At 44.5% G+C, this 20,312-nt stretch overlaps 1 protein-coding gene across 1 annotated transcript in view; it reads left to right on the forward strand.

Moving 5' to 3' along the window:
* LOC119176530 (uncharacterized) overlaps positions 1 to 12,092 on the forward strand; it is a 196,611-nt gene extending 184,519 nt beyond the window's left edge. The window contains exons 15-16 of the mRNA XM_075877830.1: positions 10,622 to 10,683; positions 10,760 to 12,092. The gene's annotated coding sequence lies outside the window, so the exon portion shown is untranslated. The remainder of the gene's footprint in view (positions 1 to 10,621; positions 10,684 to 10,759) is intronic.
* Positions 12,093 to 20,312: the final 8,220 nt, after the last annotated feature.

The following is a 20,312-nucleotide window of genomic DNA, read 5'->3' on the forward strand; positions in this document are numbered from 1 at the left end:
TACACCTTTTGTGTTCTAGGAGCTGGCATCATGGGTGCACGCTTTCCTCCGCGACAACATCATCCGCCGGCCTTTTCAGCCACCCCACTGTGGACCCTACCTAGCCGTCTATCGCAACAAGAACTTCACCTTGCACCTGAACAGGAACGACGTCTACGTTTTGATTGACTGAAGCCAGCGTACATCACGGTGAACAAACCAGGCAGCGTCACTCCTCCGACTGGCATCCTTGCGCACTGACGTCGCAGCCACTGACGTCGCAGCCCGCTCCTTTCACAACACACTCTGGACGTCTGGTACACCTCCCAGATTTCTACAGACACTGAAGGCTCTGCACTCCGCGAGGGGGTGATGTGGTGACCACTGCGCACAAACCTGCGCAGCCTCCGTCTCATCTTTGGACTGGATAGCCTGGCATGACATGGTCACTTGCTGCAACACGCTTCTGATAAAAGACAGCACCACCGCATCACCAGACGCTTACGTCACCACTTCTGGCTATTCAACCCAAGCTGTCAAGCTAGGTTTTATGATTGTTTCTCTAATCTTTCGAGCACAGCGGCAGCATGCTTGCCCCGCTGCCGCTATCACATTAATGAATGATTGTTACGTTTTATGTTGGGATCCGTTCTTTGTTGACCAGATATCCCACATGTTGCCACAAGTTGCTCATCATCCTCCGACGGCGCACCCTGCTTACTGCCTTCATAATTGCCGCCAAACAAATAAAAAGAAAAGCGCGCAATGCATCGTTGAATTGCGCGTACCACCACACCATGTGCTAAAAGAGGAAGACTAATGGCTCATGGTGTGACCAGTTCCCGGCTGCATGAGAGAAGAGATCGAAGAAGTTTGTGGTGACTAGCGAGGAACATTTTGTGCGTAAGGCTGCTTTCTTGAAGGGGCCCTGCAATACTTTTTGAGCATTGTCAGAAAATGCTGCCTATCGGTAGTAGAGGCTCTTGATAACACGCGAGCCAAATATTATAGCACCGCACGCGACTTGGAATTCACAATAAATTATGAAAGTCAGCTAAAGATTGCTTTCTCTTCTCTCGACAAATCACGTTATATGCCCAAAAATCACACGTCAGCGACTCATCTATCAGCCATTGGCTGATTTGAACAAGGCGCGCTCGCTCATTTACAGACATCGCCGCGGGAGGTCGTTACTTGTCCATGCGTGCGCGCGCGATCACACTGAAAAAGTTGCGCATTCGAAGAAAAAAAAAGATAAAAAGTGCTCAAGATCGCAAAGCGCGCGTGACATTTTTCTGTGGCCCTGCCATCTCTTTCTGCTTAGCTTCCAGCGCTTTCAACGGGACGAGAGGAGAGAGAATGCAATCGCAGTATGCGACAAACCTTTAACTCCACTCGCACTGGACGGATTTTTAAAATTTTTGCGGCATTGAGTTCGTGAGGCAGTGAGCTCTTCCAGGGAATTCATTCCACGGTTACTTGAAAAAGTGTTTCAGGGCCCCTTTAAGTTTACGGGCACAAGTTCGCTCTGAATAAATAGCTTTACGAAGAGGTGTTCTATTTCCTGGTAACATCTAGTGAAAGTGCTGGGTATGTTTTCAAGCCCACCACAGGCCAGGGAGCTAAGTCCAGAGCCCCCAAGGTTGGAGCCAGTAGAAGTGATGCCTGTCCACCAACGTATGAGTCGCCGTCTGAGAGGTGAGGAGCCCGAGTTTGTTCCCCTCTTCGATTCATCAAGTGTAGCAAAGACTGCAAATACCACCATGATGGCCACTCAAGTGACACCGTCTCCATGCCATATTGTCATGCATTGGCCCCGGATACCAGAGGATCAGGTAACATCAGATCTGCTGAAAGATAGAGGACATATTGCGTTACAAAAACTAGCCACCCTGTTTACGAGGTTTCTCCTAATGGGAAGAGTGCCAGAATCTTGGAAGAATGCTAACATCATCTTAATACATAAAAAAGGAGATGACAAGGACTTGAAGAATTACTGGCCAATCAGCTTGCTCTCCATGTATACAAGCTATTTACAAAAATAATTGCTAACAGAATTAAGACAGCATTAGAATTCAATCAAGCAAAGAAGCAAGCAGGATTTCGAACAGGCTACTCGACAATCGACCACATTCATACTAATAAAAATCAGGTAATAGAGAAAAGCTCAGAATATAGCCAACCACTATACATAGCCTTCATAGATTACGAGAATGCATTTTATTCAATAGAAATGTCGGCAGTCATGCAGATACTGCAGAATCAAGGCGTCGACGAAGCATATATAAACATCCTGGAAGAAATATACAGGCGATCAACTGCTACAATAGTGCTTCATAAAGAAAGCAACAGAATACCAATCAAGAAGGGTCTAAGCCAGAGGGATACAATTCCCCAATGCTATTCACTACATGGTTACAGGAGGTCTTCAGAGACCTAGAATGAGAACATTTAGGGATAAGAGTTAATGGAGAGCTCCTTAGTAACCTGCACTTCGCCGATGACATTGCATTGCTGAGTAACTCAGGGGACAAATTGCAACTCATGATTACGGAGTTGGACAAGGAGAGCAGAAAGGTAGGCATTCAAATTAATCTGCAGAAAACGAAAGTAATGTACAACAAACTCAGAAGAGAGCAGCGCTTCGAGATAGGTACACTTGAAGTTGTAAAAGACTAAGTCTACTTAGGACAGGTCAAAACTGTGGAGCTGAACCACAACATTGAAATAACTCGAAGAATAAGAATGGGGTGTAGCACATTTGGCAAGCACTCTTAAATCATGACATGTAGATTACCACTATCCCTCAAGAGGAAGGTATATAACAGCTGCATCTTGCTGGTACTTAGCTATGGAGCAGAAACCTGGAGACTTACAAAGAGGGTTCAGCTTAAATTGAGGACGACGCGGCGAGCAATAGAAAGGAAAATGGTAGGTGCAACCTTAAGAGACAAGAAGAGAATAGAGTCGATCAGGGAACAAATCAGGGTTAAGGATATCATAGCTGAAATCAAAAAGAGGAAATGGACATGGGCCAGGCATGTAGTGCGTAGAGAGGATAACTGCTGGTCATTAAGGGTAACTAACTGGATTCCCAAAGAAGGCAAGCGGGTTATGGGAAGACAGAAGGATAGGTGGGCAGATGAGAGTACGAAGTTTGCGGGTATAAATTAGCAGCAGCAAGCACAGGACTGAGTTGACTGACGGGACATGGGAGAGGCCTTGGTCCTGCAGTGGACGTAATCAGGCTGATGATGATGATGACCAGAGGTCTTCTATGACGACATTTACGAAGATGCCGAGGACTGGCTTGCTCACTTTGAGCGTGTCGCCAGTTTGAACGTTTGGGAGAAAGCCAAAAAACCTCATTATCTCTACGTGGCGCTGCAAATTTCTGTGCGTACGTGGTTTGAAAACCACAAAACGTTATTGCTGACATGGAACGACTTTGAAAGGGAGCTACTCATTACCTACCCGAACACGGACCGCAGAGAGAAGGCGGAGGCCACTCTTCAGGGGCGAAACCAAAGGAACAATGAAATTGTGGCTATGTACATAGAAAACATCTCGTGGCTCTTCCGCCGAGCCGACCCAAACATGGCTAAGGAGAAGAAGTTGCGGCACCTGATGCGCAGAGTGAAGGAGGAGATGTTTGCAGGCCCGGTGTGTAATCCTCTGCCGACCGTGGCAGAGTTTAGATCAAAGGCAACTACAATGAAGAGGACACTGCAGCAGCATGCACGACAGAACAGGGACGTAAACGTCTGTCTAGCTAGCGTGGTCTCGGCAATCCTCACCAACAACATTGATGTTCTGCGGGAAGTGGTGAGAGCTGTCGTAAGAAAGGAGCTACAGAAAATGCAACTCATCCAAGGCCCTCCAGCGATATCCTCACTCGTGGATGTTGTGCGTTAAGAAGTACAGCGAGCTTTTCTTCAACCACAGCCTCAGGTGCTGCACTGAGCACAACCAGAACCTCAAGCTCAGTTGTCGTATGCGCAAGTAGTGCAGCAGGACCTTGGACGCACAAACTTTGCGCAAGCTACTGTTATGTCCGCAATATTTTCTTGCGGGAAGGCCACCGCCCATACTGGAAAGAAGACCCCTTAAGAGCGATGTGTGGTGCACTGCAGACCGATGGCCCCTATGCTACCACTACGGAGAGGCAGGTCACCTTTATCGAACGTGTCATTATCATCGAGTGGGACTGCGTGGCTTCACAGTCAATGCACCTTGCCCGCGGAACGGTGAGCACTCTTATGAGATCCACGACTTTTTGTTTTTGCGCCATATACTTCAGCACACTCAGCAACTGGAATCGCGATTGACAGTTCCAATGCGCTACCGGTCGTCGAGTCCTAGACCATCATCCATTTTCCCAAGACCTCAATCATCTAGCTCGTGGCGGGAAAACTAGAGCCAGTGACCTGTGGAGGCAAGGCCGCTGATATTCAGGAAACAAAAGGCCCTCCATCACAGATCCAACCGTACTACTGCAGTTATGCAATGACATACGTCGTATTTCATTAATTCGAACACACTTAATTTGAACTTCCGGTTGATTCGAACTCACGATGAGGTCCCGTCAAAGCTATGTGTATTCCAGTGGGTGAAAATCCCCGGTAACTCGAACGTGCAAGCACTTGCGACGGTTAATTCAAACAAACCGCGATCCCAAAATGCTCTCACCACCCCGCCCGATCCCGCGGCAGTACTTCCGGCACCTGAACGCTGCACGCGAGAGCAATAAAAAGGAAAGAAAAGGCTGCGGTAGTATGTTTGCCCTTTCTCAAATGCCGGTCTGTGATGCGCCCGTGTCACGCTTCTCCCTTTTCTGTCCCTGCCATGTAAAGACCCTTCTCCTTCCAACGCTGTGCGCGAAGAGAGAGAGGAGAAAAAAAGCTGTCTCTGGGTTGAATGAATGTGTGGTTGAAGGAAAGGAAAAAGGCACTATCTTTTGCAGCCTTTGCCCCTTGCGGGAGCGCGGCACTGCGCCTCACTCACCCGTGCCACGCTTCCCCTTTCTTTCCCATCCCTGCCACATAACCCTTCTTCCTTTAACGAGGCGCGCGAAGTGAGCAAAAAAAAAAAAAAAAGAAAGCTGCTGTGGAGTGTTGGTTTTCTCTCAAAAGCCGATCTGCTTCTCTCCGCGTGGAGACGCTCCTCTTTTCTCGTCACGTGCTGGCCATGCTGCGGCTGCATAGCGGAGAGACCACGCAGTCGTTGTTGCCGTTGTCTTTAGAAAGTGTCGGCGCTGGACATTTCCGCTCGCAACTTCTCTTGCCAGGAGAATGCTGAAGCCGAAGTAGAAATGCTTTGCAAGCTGCGTGCGGAATTGATTGACTTGCTCAAGGCAAACCTGTGCAGACGCGCATCACCAATTACTTCAATCAATAACGGATGTCCTGTAATTTGTGAATAAATGTAAATCTTCTTAAACATCCCCTTCGTGTGTTAGCTCAATGGACATGCGCCACTGCATGGAGAGCCCTCCGTTTATTTAGCTTTCAATAATTCGAACTTTTTTTTAATTCGAACAAATTTTCGGGCCCCTTCTAGTTCAAATTATCGAGATTCGACTGTATAAGTGCAGTAATGGTGACGTTACCTCCGAACTGTTGGTTGTCGTCGATGACCTGGAAGCTATTGCACTAATAGACACTGAGGCGGACCTCCCCGTGGTCAGTAGCGTCCTCGCAAAGAAGTTGAAAAAGGTACTGACTCAGTGGACCGCACCTCAAATACGCACTGCCGGAGGGCACTTAGTCAACCCTGTGGGACTGTGCACAGCAAGAATAAGGATTAGAGGATTCGTGTACGTCGGAAGCATCACTGTTTTTTACGAGTGTTCCCGTGAGGAGATTGTAGGCATGGGCTTTCTGCAGGCTAATAGCGCAATCATTGACTTGCAAGATTTTAAAGTCTCCTTTTCTACAGAAAACGCTGTCGCAATGTCTCAAATGAAGCAACCAGCCATTTCACCCCTCCATATTGTGGATGAAGGCAAGACCATGCCGCTCAGTTCAAGTGTGACAGTGCTTGTGAAAAGTGGCAGATTTGGTGATTATGAGGAACTAGTGGATCGAAACATTGGACTGCTAATCAAAAAGGGAATATGTGGGGCAAGAGGTTTGGTGAACCTTTATAATGGTTGTGCGGACGTCCTATTAATCAACATTGGCAGTGGGTGCAGCATGTGGTGAGGGAAAGAGCCATAGTATAGTGAATTAGATAGGGGTAGTGGGACGAGGGCGGTCCTGCTGGTTTTAATGGTGATACTTTGCGCCTCTGGCATACTCGGAACAACTTGACATAGTGCTGCTGTACATTAACTATGGCAAATAATACCTGTGGTGGATTCTGGCTAAAATTCAGCTAACACCCGAATTCCCAGCTGAAGAATCATCATGATAGGCTTCTAATATTTCCGCTCGCAGTGACAATGGTATGAGACGCAGAAGTGTCTCGCCACTGTGTTCGAAGTTTCGCTTGTAGAAGAGATGTCATTCCGCAGAGCATAGAAACGTAGTCCATGGACGAAAACTAGCAGTACCTTTGGTTGTTGACCCTCCAAGTATTAGATAAGGGGGAGCAGCTCCGGATCCATTCGCTGATGATGGGCCATCTCGGACACGTTGAGAGCTCCAAGAAATGATAAATCTTCTTCATGTTTAGAAGATGAATGCTTAACTGGTCCACGTGACAGACAATCTGCATCATTGTACTTGAGGCTGGATTTGTACACAACTGTAATGTCATATATTTGGTGACGCAGGCTCCATCTAGCAAGTCTTCCTGAAGGGTCCTTTAGATTTGCCAGCCAACACAATGAGTGATGGTCCCTGATCATCCTAAACGGTTTGCCATATAGATATGGACCGAGCTTACTGATGCCCCATATAATTTCCAGGCATTCCTTCTCTGTAGTTAAGTAATTGGACCCAGCATGAGATAGGGTGCGCCTTGCGCATGCAATAACTTTTTCCTGTTCACTCTGCCATTGAATGAAGATGGTGCCAAGGCCAACGTTAGTGGAGTTGGTATGGATGTCCATTTCGGCATCTTCATCAAAGTGAGCCAGAGTAGGAGGAGAGTGCGAACGGTATCGCAACTAAGAGAAAGTATTTTCTTGTTTTTCCTGCCAGATGAATGGCACACCTTTTTTTGTAAGCTGTGTCAATTGTTCAGCTAGCTTGGGAAGTTTTCAACGAAGCGTTTATAGTAATCACGGAGTCCCAGGAATCGTCTTGTGGCCTTTTTGTCTTGTTGCTTTGGAAAGTTTTCGACAGCTGTAATCTTTTCGGGATCTCGACGGACACTTTCAGCACTAACAGTGTGCCCGAGGAACCGATGCTCATAAAATCCGAAGTGGCATTTCTACAGTAGTCAGTGCTGCCACGCAAATGACATCTAGTGCTATCCTTAGACGGTGGATATGCTGCTCAAAGGTAAAACAAAAAACTACTACATCATCGAGATAGACGAGGCACAATGGCCATTTAAGTGCGCAGAGGACAGTGTGCATCATCCTTTGGAAGGTTGTTGGAGCAGAACACAAGCCAAAATGGAGTACTTTGAACTCGTATAGACCATTGGGTGTCACAAACGCCATCTTCTCGCGATCTCATTCATTCACTTCGATTTGCCAATATCCGCTTTTTAAATCCAATGATTAAAAGAAATGAGCATTTCATAGCTTGTCCAGGGTATCATAAATTCATAGTAGTGGATAAACATTCCGCTTCGTGAAGAGGATCAGCTTTTTGTAGTCAACACAAAACCTGAGGGTATTGGCCTCCTTTCATTGTGATAGCAATTATATGGACATTCTCTGCTGGATTTCGCCGCCAGCGTTGGCGTCGATATCATGCATCGTATATGTATACGTATAAATATATATATATATATATATATGTGTGTGTATGTATGTATGTATATATAAAAATGCAAGAAAGAAAGAAAATGCAGAAAAAAGACTCTGGCGCACGGAATCGAACGTGGGACCTCCACGTTAACCACTGAGCCACCGAAAGGTACCTCCTTCAGCGGTCAAACGGCAAGCTATTTATATCTACCACTTACCGCTGTTGGCAGGCGCCTCGGGGGAGGGGGGGGGGGGGGACTATTGCGTTTTCAGCATTACCAGCAAGATGGCGCAGTGAGCGCGCGGCAGCTCTCATTTCTCACGCGTACTTTAGCCCGCGTAGAGAATAAGGGGGTGTACGCTTGATTGCGCGGCCTTATCTTGCAGTGGGGAGGATCGTATGTCTTGGCTAGCGTTTGGGTTTTGCAGGAATGACTCTGTTGTAGTTACCGGACGCACAAAGGTCACTGCAATTGTTGCACAGCCTCTGTTTGCGAAAAGGGCGCGCTTTTGAGACACAGCAAAGTAACAACTGAGACACTTATTCGCGTTCATCTACACCTGTGAGTACGTTTCGTGCGTCATTTGTGCATAAGAAATGCGAGGCACGTTTCAATCTTCTTGCCATTCTGCACGTCATCTTCTAATTTGTTACTATCGCGTTCATTGCTTCGCCTTTGCGGCAAGGCTGTGACTTTTTTTTACCAATATCTCCGGTGATGCCCAGGGACTATGTTATGGCTGCATTACATGTCTTTGAGAATTTCTTGTACTTCTTTCCTTATGGGTCCCCATTCTTTTAGAGCTATTTGTTACTATCGCGTTCATTGCTTCGTCTTTGCGGCAAAGCTGTGACTTTTTTTACCAATATCTCCGGTGATGCCCAGGGACTATGTTATGGCTGCATTACATGTCTTTGAGAATTTCTTGTACTTCTTTCCTTATGGGTTTCCGTTCTTTTAGAGCTATTCAGTATGGGCGCTGATGCACCGGTTTAACATTTTCTTCGACCGCATTTTGGCTTGTGTTCTGCCCCCCCAACCTTCCAAAGGATGATGCACACTGTCCACTGCGGACCTTAATGGCAATTGTGCCTCGCCTATCTCGATGATGTAATTTTTTCTTCTACCTTTGAGCAGCATATGCACCATCTAAGCATAGTACTAGATGTCATTCGCGTGGCAGCACTGACTATCAAACCGCATAAATGCGAGTTCGGATTTTATGAGCTTTGGTTCCTCGGGCACACTTTTAGTGCTAAAGGTGTTTGCCCAGATCTCGAAAAGATTACAGCTGTGGAAAACTTTCCGAAGCCAAGGGACAAAAAGGCCATAAGACAATTCCTTACAATTCATTACAATACAATACAATTCATTAGAATACATGGCACTTTACAAACACACATACACAGCGCAAGAACAAGGATGGGCGCTGTTCTTGCTCTTGCCCCTTTGTATTCTAATATATTTGTGCATCATTGTCAAAATTCAATGCCCTTGCATAATATGTTCCTTTTTTGAGAACTAGATAATGTTGCTTATTATAAAGACTGATTAACATGTTTTGGGTGGTGGTTTTTGGCACAGTAAAAGGAGGAGTTGAAACGTCCACAGTGCAAGGAAGTGTCATTGTTACCAGTACAACCCCTCCCTCGTTCTACGTCAATGGAGTATTAACAAATATTTTCAATACCACTTGCGTTATGCACATTTCAATTTAATACAGAGCTTGACTATGAAATGCAGACCTCTCGTCATTACCATCATTGTGACATATAACACATTGCAATAAGATTTGCTGATCCCATCCAGAAGTATACCGATGATGCTAATAGATAAAGTAATAATACTTAACGAGTGCTGTGGACATTTCTTCTGGCTTTTGCACTTGCCCACAGCATCTGATACCAATCACGGGAACAGAGCAAACCAGTGTATTATGACATCACGAAAGCCTCAATTTGGATACCACAGACTAAAATGTGCTGTCTCCACCATTGCATGCAATACTAGGCCTGTGTTCATAATTTGATGAAGACCTGGGCTTTCGTTGTATATAGCAGTCAAGTGCATGGAGAATGGAAGAAATGTCACAGTGTGTCATTGTTTAGCTCTGAAAGCACTTGAACTGGTTAGCCTTAGTTTCAAATAGAAACTTTTGCCTGATTGCTGGTCATAGTGGCTTGTTTTGAATATATGTGCTCATCGCAGTAAAGTAAGCAGCTTCACAGGAGGTCAGTCTTTATTTTTGAATAATTTGAAATTCTGCAAAATAAACTGCAGGATGCATTTTGTGTTCGATTGATTGATATGTGCTGTTTAATGTCCCAAAACCACCATACAATTATGAGAGGTGCCATAGAGGAGGGCTCCGGAGATTTAGACCACCTGGGGTTCTTTAACCTGCATCCAAATCTGAGCACCTGAGCCTACAGCATTTTCACCTCTATAGAAAACGAAGCCGATGCAGCCGGCATTTGATCCTGCGACCTGCTGGTCAGCAGCCGAGTACCTTAGCCACTAGACCACTGCGGCGGGGCATTGCATCTTACACCAGGACTAGCAATAACTATAATTAGCTAGTAGAAAAGAGTAAACACAATTTACAAAGAACAGTCATCAAGAAATTTGCCTCATGTAATAAATTACATCTAGTGACATTTGCCTTTACAGCGCTGAAATTGCATGCTTCGATTTGTTGCCGTTATCAGTTTCTGAAGGCATCTTCCCCCCCCCCCCCTTTTCTGTTTTTTTTTTTTTTTTTTTTTGTGTGTATTAGTGCACTGTGCAAGATGTCATTGACATGACCTGTCAAGAAGTCAGAAGTTACTACTTCTCCAAGTGAGTTATATTGCTTTTAAAGAATGCTGCTTGATTTTTTTTTTATGTACTAATTTCCTGCTTACGATTATTCCAGGACAAGCATTCAAAAGCCCCTAGAGTAAACCTTGACGGGCACCGCATAGCATTGGGTAGTACGTTGCATTGCCAGTAGAGCTTGACATGCCCCACCTGTGAAGAAAAAGGCCTTGAAGAAGATTTTTCTGCAGTACTTCAATCAAATATACTTGAGGACATTGCTTTCGTAGGCATCGAATGTTGTGCTTTGCATTTTTATGTTGCATTCCATTGTATATGTTCCTTGGCACCAGTCTGACCCGGTGACCTCACACTAATTAAAGTATTTATATTAAGAGGTAGCTCTGTGACATTTTGACTTAAGTATAAGAAATTAAGTGTATGATTACTGAAACCAATAAGGAACTGTATATCACAGAGTGTGACCAGTGTCGCCACAAGCTAGTCGTGCCTAGTCAATGGTACTCTTTCAGTTGTGAAATTCTAGTCTTAGGTACCTTAGCATATTATAGATTTTCGAAACCTATGCTGTTCACATGCAAAAAAAAAGGAAAATAACACCACGTCTTCATGCTTCCAGGAGTATTTTCTACATTGCTAACTTGCTCAATTTTGTGTTGTGATGATGGAAGTAGCTTGCAAAGGGCAGTTTTATTAAAAAGTTTGAAATTTTCCCGAAATGGATATCAAATTTCAACATACAATCCATTTAACATAAATTTGGCATATCTTATTTTCACATTAAACATTTTACCTCTTGTGCAAGGTTGTGCTATGCGAGATGTATATCCTGGTTTGCTTTAAAAAGACCGTTCACTTGTAAACCAACATGAGACCTGCAAATTTATACCCCTTATATATTAAATGCATAGCATTTAGGATAATTATTTTGCAAACCATAGATATTGTGATTTAAGGCAAAAGGAATTTTGTGTGTTTACAAGTACAACCTCTTATTAAACCTCGCAGCTCTACTTCTCCAACAGTCTAGATTATTCAGATCCTCTCCACAATATCAACAATGTGAGATTTGTATCAGGTACAGTTGACTTTAGCTGGAACTTCAGTGCAAGTGCCTGATGACAGTGCTTTGGCAGTATAAGGTATACATTATTAGTAAATACTAAACATATTGTGTACTTCTTCCATCACCTTGAGATTCCTGCAGTGTCTGCAGTACTGTGGACTCACCTTTTCCACAGCATCTCCATTACGTAGTCCTTCCCCTGACTTTCTCTTGCCACTGAACGCAAGGATCACCTTAGGGTTGTCGGCCATTGCCACCAAAGAACGAGTTCACTTGGAACGTGTTCATGAACATCTTAAATAACTAAAGAGTTGTGCATCAAAATGAGATCACAGGTGTGAAATGAAATAATGTTTTGTGTGTACGCACTGCTTTTTTGTGTTTCTTGCATCCGTTTTGGTGCACAGAACTATATTGCCACTGAAAGTATTTATCAGATGTATACTTTCCACACAGCATAAGGAAAATAATTTTTTTAATATATGGGACGCTGGGTAAGAAATGAACAGGTAAGCCTAGCCACTGCAGTTTCTTGTGCCTCTTGCCTCTGAAATTTAGAGCTCATTGTCAAAGATGCGATGCTTGAGCTTGGGAGCAGTTATAGGCAAAACTAAACGGCTGAACGAGGCGAAACTCCTGTTTGCAATACTTTAAATAATGACACATTCTAAACATTGAGTGCGCCCAATAGTATGTGCTGTTAATTGTACATTCCAGTGCGGAAGTAGGCGAAAGTAATAGCAAAATCACTTCATGACTGAGTTTTATTGTGCGAGTAATTGGCTGTTAAATAGAATTAGCTGTAAAGATGCTGCATATGTTACACCAGCTGCACCTCTAAAAACAGGAATTTAAGTGAAACCATCGTTATTCTTTAGGTAAGACGGAACAGTAGGACGATACTAAACCACCGTTACACGTAAGTAAGTTCAGTAAGCAGCATTGTGTGAATAAAATGCAATGCGAGAAGGAAGGAGTGGTATATCTTTGCCATCGCTCTTACCAACATCGCGGTGAAGCTGCCTTTTTTTTTGTATGACAAAAAATATGTGCAACTAGCCATCACCCGCTTGAGGTCGCACAGTAGTTGGCATAGCAAGAGTTTGGTGTAAATGATCACTCACTATTTAGTGGAAGGTGTCAGTCCTTTCTTTGCGACTCGGTGAATTGGTCAGTACAAAAACCCAGAACCAGCACAGCGTTGAACCACGAAAACTAGCATGGAAAGCAGGAGCCCATGACCTTCGATCAATGCTCATGCATGCAGTTTGTTTACAATTTCGCATCAGCCGCAGCTGCGATTATTTATGTTCTGTTCCACAACATACTTAACTTCCAAGATCGAAATTAAAGATATTCGCCTTAGTTGTTTTAAACTTTCAATCTGGCAAAGTGCTGTATATGCAACTATCTTTATGTGGATTCACACTTGAAAAAGCACATGAAAATATCACTTTGATGTGCACGAGGTGTTGATTCTAAATGGCATGCTTGTCAAGAGCCACATCCAAGAGGTCCAACACCCATTTTGTCATATATATTTAACTTTTGACAAGCACACCTTCGATCAATGCTCATGCATGCAGTTTGTTTAGAATTTCGCGTCAGCCGCAGCTGCGATTATTTAGGTTCTGTTCCACAACATGCTTAACTTCCAAGATCGAAATTAAAGATATTCGCCTTAGTTGTTTTAAACTAGCTGATTGAGTGCTTTTCACTCCTTCATTTATTTGAATTCACTTTCCTCAGCTATATGTAACCTGAAGCAACGCGTCATTTTCATGCAACATTCACGCGAAAATCAATCATAGTTCCTCGAATTTATTTAAAAAATTCACTTGTGGCAATGTTTCACAATAAATTTTGAATGTACATGTTCCGGTATAGATACATTATTTGTAATTGTGCATACATATATAATTTTTGTTCACTAGCACAGTGGTGTTCTCTTAATATTTTAATTATTGGTATATATGATCTATATATCATGTCAACATATATGTGTGTATCAGTTCGATTTATCAGAGTACTCTTTTATTTCCACATTGAAATTATCAAGTTTTTTCTTTGCATATATGCGCGCCTTTTTATCCTCCTGCACATATCTTACCTTTGATGGTCTAAAGATCAACACTGACATTTATCTCGACGTTGTCATGTTAAAATAACCAATATTATTTCTTGCCATTCTTGGGTAGACGAACTGTCAATCACATGTGGCACATAACCACATACTGCAATATATGTGTGCCACACATCTTGAAGAAAGGGTTTGACGACAAAAGCGATGAGATTGCGGAATTATAATGACCATGCGTGCAATCACATTCGTGAAAGCATCTTACTCTCCCATACTAATTTGGTTTACCCAAAGCTAAGGGATGGATGGATGGATGGATGGATGGATAGATAGATAGATAGATAGATAGATAGATGGATGGATGGATGGATGGATGGACGGACGGACGGACGGACGGACGGATGGATATAAACAGACCATTGAAGTTAATTTTTCCTTCTTAGCCAAATGAACACTTAGTCAATTGAATTTTTATAACGTTATCAACTCAATTTCCAGCCCTGTTCGGTTATAGGTGTACATATAAATCAATAAAACGGCAGTAATTATTTGTACTGAAAGGTGCATGCAATGTAAAGTATCTTTTAATTCAAATTCAAAATAAACTTCCCTTATCGAGATGGAAAGCGGAGCTGGAGGTACAGATATTGTCACAATCATAGAATAGCACCGCAGTCATTACACAAATGCATATCCACACATGGGGAAGGGCCGATCGTGCATGCATTTGAAAACAACGTACCATTTGTTTGGCTTCACTGCACGACAAAAGTGTCACACGGTGAAGCATATTTGCTTTGCAGTAAAGCATATTTGTTGTGAGCATACCGAAAGCGGGGCGCCCTGATGTATACAACTTGTAGGAGCTTCTTGCGCGAGCTCCCACTAAGTTGAAACAGCGCGATTGAATGCGAACAGAAGAGAACAAGCACATACACCCACCCAGAATAAACTTCCTTGCTGCACGATTAGATCGAAGGTGTGCCTGTCAAAAATCTAACTATATATGTAACGAAAGGTATCTGACCTCTTGGGTTTCTCATGGCAAGCAGACTAATAAGAGTTAACATCTCTTGCGCATCAAATTGATATCTCTGTGTGCTTTTACAGGTGTGAATGCACAGACAAACGCACGAATTGTAACCTGAGGATTCAGGGCTAAGTAACGCACATTTTTTCGCTTCCACCGTTTTCAACTCTGGTCACAACGATGCAATTTTGACTCAAACGAGTAGATCAAAGTCAACATTATCTCTAGAGATCATATTCGTGATTACATGACGTGATTATCTCAAGCTATCGTGCATACAAGTATGATAAACAAACTAGCCTGCCAACGCGCTTCAGCTAGCTCACATACTTTATATATAGTTCGATGTACATGTACATCATTCGTCAGACATTCAGAACCGCTTCTCATCTGACGATATAATTCGTGCAGTATCGATTGTCATGTTTGTTCATGACAGTACACCGTTTTATGAGAAAGGTGGCCATATAAGCTGACGTTTAAAGGAGAAACGAGCGTTATCGCGGAGGCTCACGTTGGGAGCACAGTTATAAAAACTGTGTAAGTAACCCGACTCCTGGTACGTGTCATACACACAAATAGTCTCAAACAATCTAGAAGTTTCTCAAACATTCTCGCACTGCCTGCACCGATATATTTTTCATGGTTATATCGATCATATGAAAAGAAATGAGCGAGGAATATAACCGCTACTGTATGCAACCAAATCTCTTTTAACGACTCACAACTTTTCTACACGTAGCCACCGGGAAAATAAACCATAAAAATTAAGTCATAAAATAAACTCGGCTGTTATAATTAATACAGTTGTGATAGTCATGTTGTTTTTACAACATCATGCTGTTAATTATCGCCTGTACATATTCGATCCTTGCAAAACTTGTTTCATTTGCAGTATAAGTTCGTTTTGCAACAATATGTCTGGATGTAAAGTGCATCTTCGGTTCTCTCGAGAGAACCCAATATGCACTAAGCATGCAGTTTATGTAGCTGCAATTAATACAAAAAACTTGGTTCCCTCATTCATCAACTGCAATATCTTTTGTTGTGCAGTGACGGTGCACATGTATGTGCACAGTACACGTTAAGAGATATGTGACCATACTTGAAGTCATCTGCAGTATTAACTAAACATATACTACTGCAGTTCTCTGCAAATCTGATTCCTTCTGAAATGTATATTGAAAGTTTTTTTACCAATTAAATACCTAGCATTTAAAAGATTTTACTTTCTGAAGGGACAGAAGTGTATACCTATGGGCTCATTTTTCTGTGTTTTGACACAATATTAATGAAATCTAACAGACAATAAAATATATATATATATATATATGAGATCTAACAGACAATAATGCCAAGGAATGTATAGGGGAAGTTATGAGAACCAATGAAATGTAAATAAGAAGAAAAAAAAAGTGGGCGAAAAAATAACTTGCCGTGAGCAGGAATCAAACCTACGACCTTCGAATAACGTCTTCGATGGTCTAACCACTGAGCTATCACAGCGGCTATTCCCACATCCACCTTATTTGGTTTATATGTGAATTTTAACGTTGGAGGAGTGTCAGTCAGCATTTGTAGCCATAGTGGCGAGTGTGGAACACCCTTTTCTGAGCCTGTGTGTTGTCACGTAGCACGTGAACTTATTACGAGCAGGCAGCTGACCAATAGTCCCTCGTATACAACATAAAGGCACCAAGTCTGCCAGTACGAGACCCTCGTTAATGAACTAGGGAAAGAAGTGTATACCTAAGGGCACTTCTTCCCTTGCTAGCCACAGGAGCCTTAGTTTCTTTTCTGCTATTTCGATGCACTGCATCAGTGAGAACAGATTGTCTTCCAACCTCCTGTGTTTCCGAAACCCATTTTGCAGTTCTCCTAGCACCCCCTCATCCTCTATCCATGCCTGCATCGCCAATCTGTAGACCACTGATGTCACTGTTATAGGATGGTAGTTGCTTATGTCAGCTTTGTCCCCCTTTCCTTTATAGATCATGCTCATCGTGCTAAGCTTCCATCCAACGGGGACTTCACCATCGATTATTGTTCTGCTTACTGCCTCTCTCAAAGTCTGTTTAGACTTCGGACCCAATGTCTTTATAAACATAATTGGAATGCCATATGGGCCTGTTGTTGTACTACTTGGAACCTTCTTCTCAGCCCTTTCCCACTCTTGTTGTGAAAATGGAGCCATTGCACCACAAGAACCATCCTCGTCTATTCTGGTGCATAAGGCACTTCTTTGCTGAAATTTTTCTGTCACCCTTGTTCTTATATGTGCAATAGCTTCGTCCCCTTCTAGCCTAGCACTGCGAGCTGTAGTTATAAACCTCTGCTCTAGACTTGTTTCATTTCTTAGGGAGTTTAGATGGTTCCAAAATTTCGCAGCCGCCTTTCTGTCCTTTTTATGTACTTCTGCCAGCCACTGCGAACCCTTTCTTCAAATCTTTTCATTGACCAGGAGGGATGCTTCCCTTCTAGAGCTTAAAAAGATGTCCCATTTTCTTTCAACATCGTCTATCGGTTCACCCCGTCGCTTAGCATGTCTGTGTTCCCTAGAATCTTCCTGACGTTTTGCTATGGCTCTCTTAACTTCCTCATCCCACCATCTCTTGGGATTGTGTCTTTTTTTCTGGGGTGACTTGTCACGTGCCTTAGCAAGCTCTAGCTCAAACAGTCTGATTATATTTGTGTATGTCCACACTGTTTTATTATTCTCAGTGATTACTTTCTCAATTTGTTTAGTAGCAATTGCTATTTGCCTTTCTGAATGAAAATTTTCCTGTAGTTGCTCATCTTGTCTCCTTCCCACTTTCACTGCTCTTCCAAAACTTAGCTTGATAGGTTTGTGATCACTACCCAGACTACTGGAGCCACCTTCGTCTATGTGCATTCCCCTGAGCTTATCATACATCCTACGTGACATCAGTGCGTAATCTGTTGTCGACTGCAGCCTTCCTACGTCCCAAGTTATTTGCCCTTCACACTTCTCAGTACTGTTGCAAATAATCAAATCACGCCTTTCACACATATCTGATCATTTTGCTTGTTGAGTCAGTATACCCATCGTTGTCTTCTATGTGCGCATCCATATCTCCTAGTATAATTATCTCGCACTCTCCTCCTAATTCCTCAATGTCCTTTGATATACACTCGACCATTGCCTGGTTTTCCTCTTTGGCCTTTGCTCCCGTTCACAAGTACACCAAACCAATGAGTGTCATTTGCCCTGCCACTTTACCTTTGACCCATAAATGTTCCTTGCACTCCTGCTTGTCCTTTTGCCAGTCCCTACTTTTATGAATGAATGCCCCAATACCAACCCCCTTTCTGCTGCCTTCTGTGCTATTACAATATTCCCATACGTAGTCCGGATTGCAAGGTGGTTGCTCCATGTCCTGAAGATGTGTCTCCACAACCCTATATACCATCAGTTCCTCCTGCCTCAACTGCCCTTCTATCTCTTCCCACTTTAACTTATTCCTGCCACCCTGCATGTTAATATAGCCTATGTCTGTCTTAGCTCGGCCCTTGTGCTTACGTCGATTCATTCTCCCACGGACTTCGTGTGGCTAGAATATTTGTGCCCCTTTAGAACCGTCTTCGGCTACACTGTTGGCCTCAGAGCTCTGGGCCCCTCCTAAAAAAAGCTGTGGCTTGACGACCCATCCTATTACCAACCCTCCTGCCCGTCGCACCACTGTCGTGAATGCCATCCTGTGCAAAGGGGCGAGCGCCGGGCTCGTAGACGTCTTGGTTCACTTCCATTACGCTGTATCCGAGTTGCCGGCTCATACCCTTGATCACACAGTTGGCCTCCACTACCCTCCTTTCAATCCCACGAGACTGTGCCCCCAGACCTCTGGGACTGTGCATATGATCACAGGTCACATGCACACTTCCAAAGGCTTCTCGGAGCTTACGAATCCCATCCTTTAACTGTCTTTGAAGGTTCTGATCCTTGCCCTTCAATACATCATTGAGCCCAGCATGAATAATCACGAGATTTTCGCCCTCCATGCTGTCTTCTACAACCTCCTGAGCTTTGGCCAGTGCATCCACCACGCCCTTCCCTGACTGGGCCTCCACCCTCATTCTCCCATCTTCCTTCACTGTCTTGAAGACGCCATCCCTAACCCTGGCCACGTTAGAGTCCCCCACCACCGGGACCCTTCTACGCTCCAGTCGCTGGCTTCCTGTTTGTGATGGCGCCCCTGTTTGCTTCACCTGTTTCTCTTTCTGCCGTCTGTCCTGTATTCCTGCCCTGCTCGAAGACTGCCGCACCTCCGAGCTGCATGTTGTCGGGGCCTCCGTGCTGTGGCCAGACACTGCGGCCCCCTGACCTCCCTTCTCCCCTGTTCCTTCCCGCCTGTCACCTTCTCCGCTACCCATGCCTTCCGCCTAGCAACGCTCGGGGCCGGGGCAAAGCGCCACCAGCTCCTTTACCCGCTGCACGAGCTCGTTTCGCCCTTCCTGTTCTTTTTGAAGCTCGCCCTTCATTTGCTCTAATGGGCTGGCGGTAGCCTCCTCCCGCTCACGCGACGCTCCGAGCTGTTTTGTCCTCTGCTATCTCTGCTCCTAGCTGTTCTATCCTCTGCTCCCCTTCCGTCCTAAGCGCCCCCTGAAGCCCCTCGATGCTAGCCTCCGTGCGCTGCACGGCCGCCTTCAGTGCCTCGCACAGCCTGCACACGAAGCTCGCCTTCTGCGCGTCAGCCAAACTCGTGAATGCTGTCTCACCTAAGTAGCACCAGCACTTGCATTCTTCGCACTGCACCAGCTCACTCTCGCTCGTGGTTTTCCTAGCCTCCTTAGCCATCGCCCGCCCGACCATCGGACCCAGCGCCCGACAGCCCTACGTTCAACCCTAATCCCGCTATCCAGCCGCCTCCGTTAACTCTTCTGCCTCAACAACTGTTTGAAGCTGCCGCCTACACCACAAAAATATGAGTTCAATTTCGCTAGTAGCCGCTCACTAGATCCCCTTCGTGTTCGGCTCTAGCTGTTTAACAACTAACCGGGCGCCCCGAACTGCTTCAAAACAGCCGCCTACCCCGTTCACGTGGTCAACGTCACTACAACGTTGCCCGTGTCCCACACCAACGCCTCCCACGGAGGAAGGAAAAGGTTCCTCCGTGAACGCCTCCTATATAGATTTCCCGTGCATATCGGCGGTCACTTGGGGAGCGGCGGTCGTCGGAACCATGACCTACTACACTCCTGACCTGCCCAGAGAGCACCTCTTCCAGCGCCCACGTTCTAGTTCATACCTTCTGCCGCTAGGGCCGTCACCTACGAGCGGCGTGGCGCTAGGCAGCACCTGTTCGCTGTCGTCTGCTTCAGCCATCGCTGTGGCAGTGCAAATCGTTCTTATTGTGCATGAATTGTGTATGAATGTGTAAAATATGGCAAATAAAGCGATATGATTCCTCGTCAGAGTTGGCTGCATTCGTGTGGACGTTTGAAGCAGAAATAGA

This window comes from Rhipicephalus microplus, chromosome X (assembly GCF_043290135.1).
Source record: "Rhipicephalus microplus isolate Deutch F79 chromosome X, USDA_Rmic, whole genome shotgun sequence".
Classification (NCBI taxonomy): domain Eukaryota; kingdom Metazoa; phylum Arthropoda; class Arachnida; order Ixodida; family Ixodidae; genus Rhipicephalus; species Rhipicephalus microplus.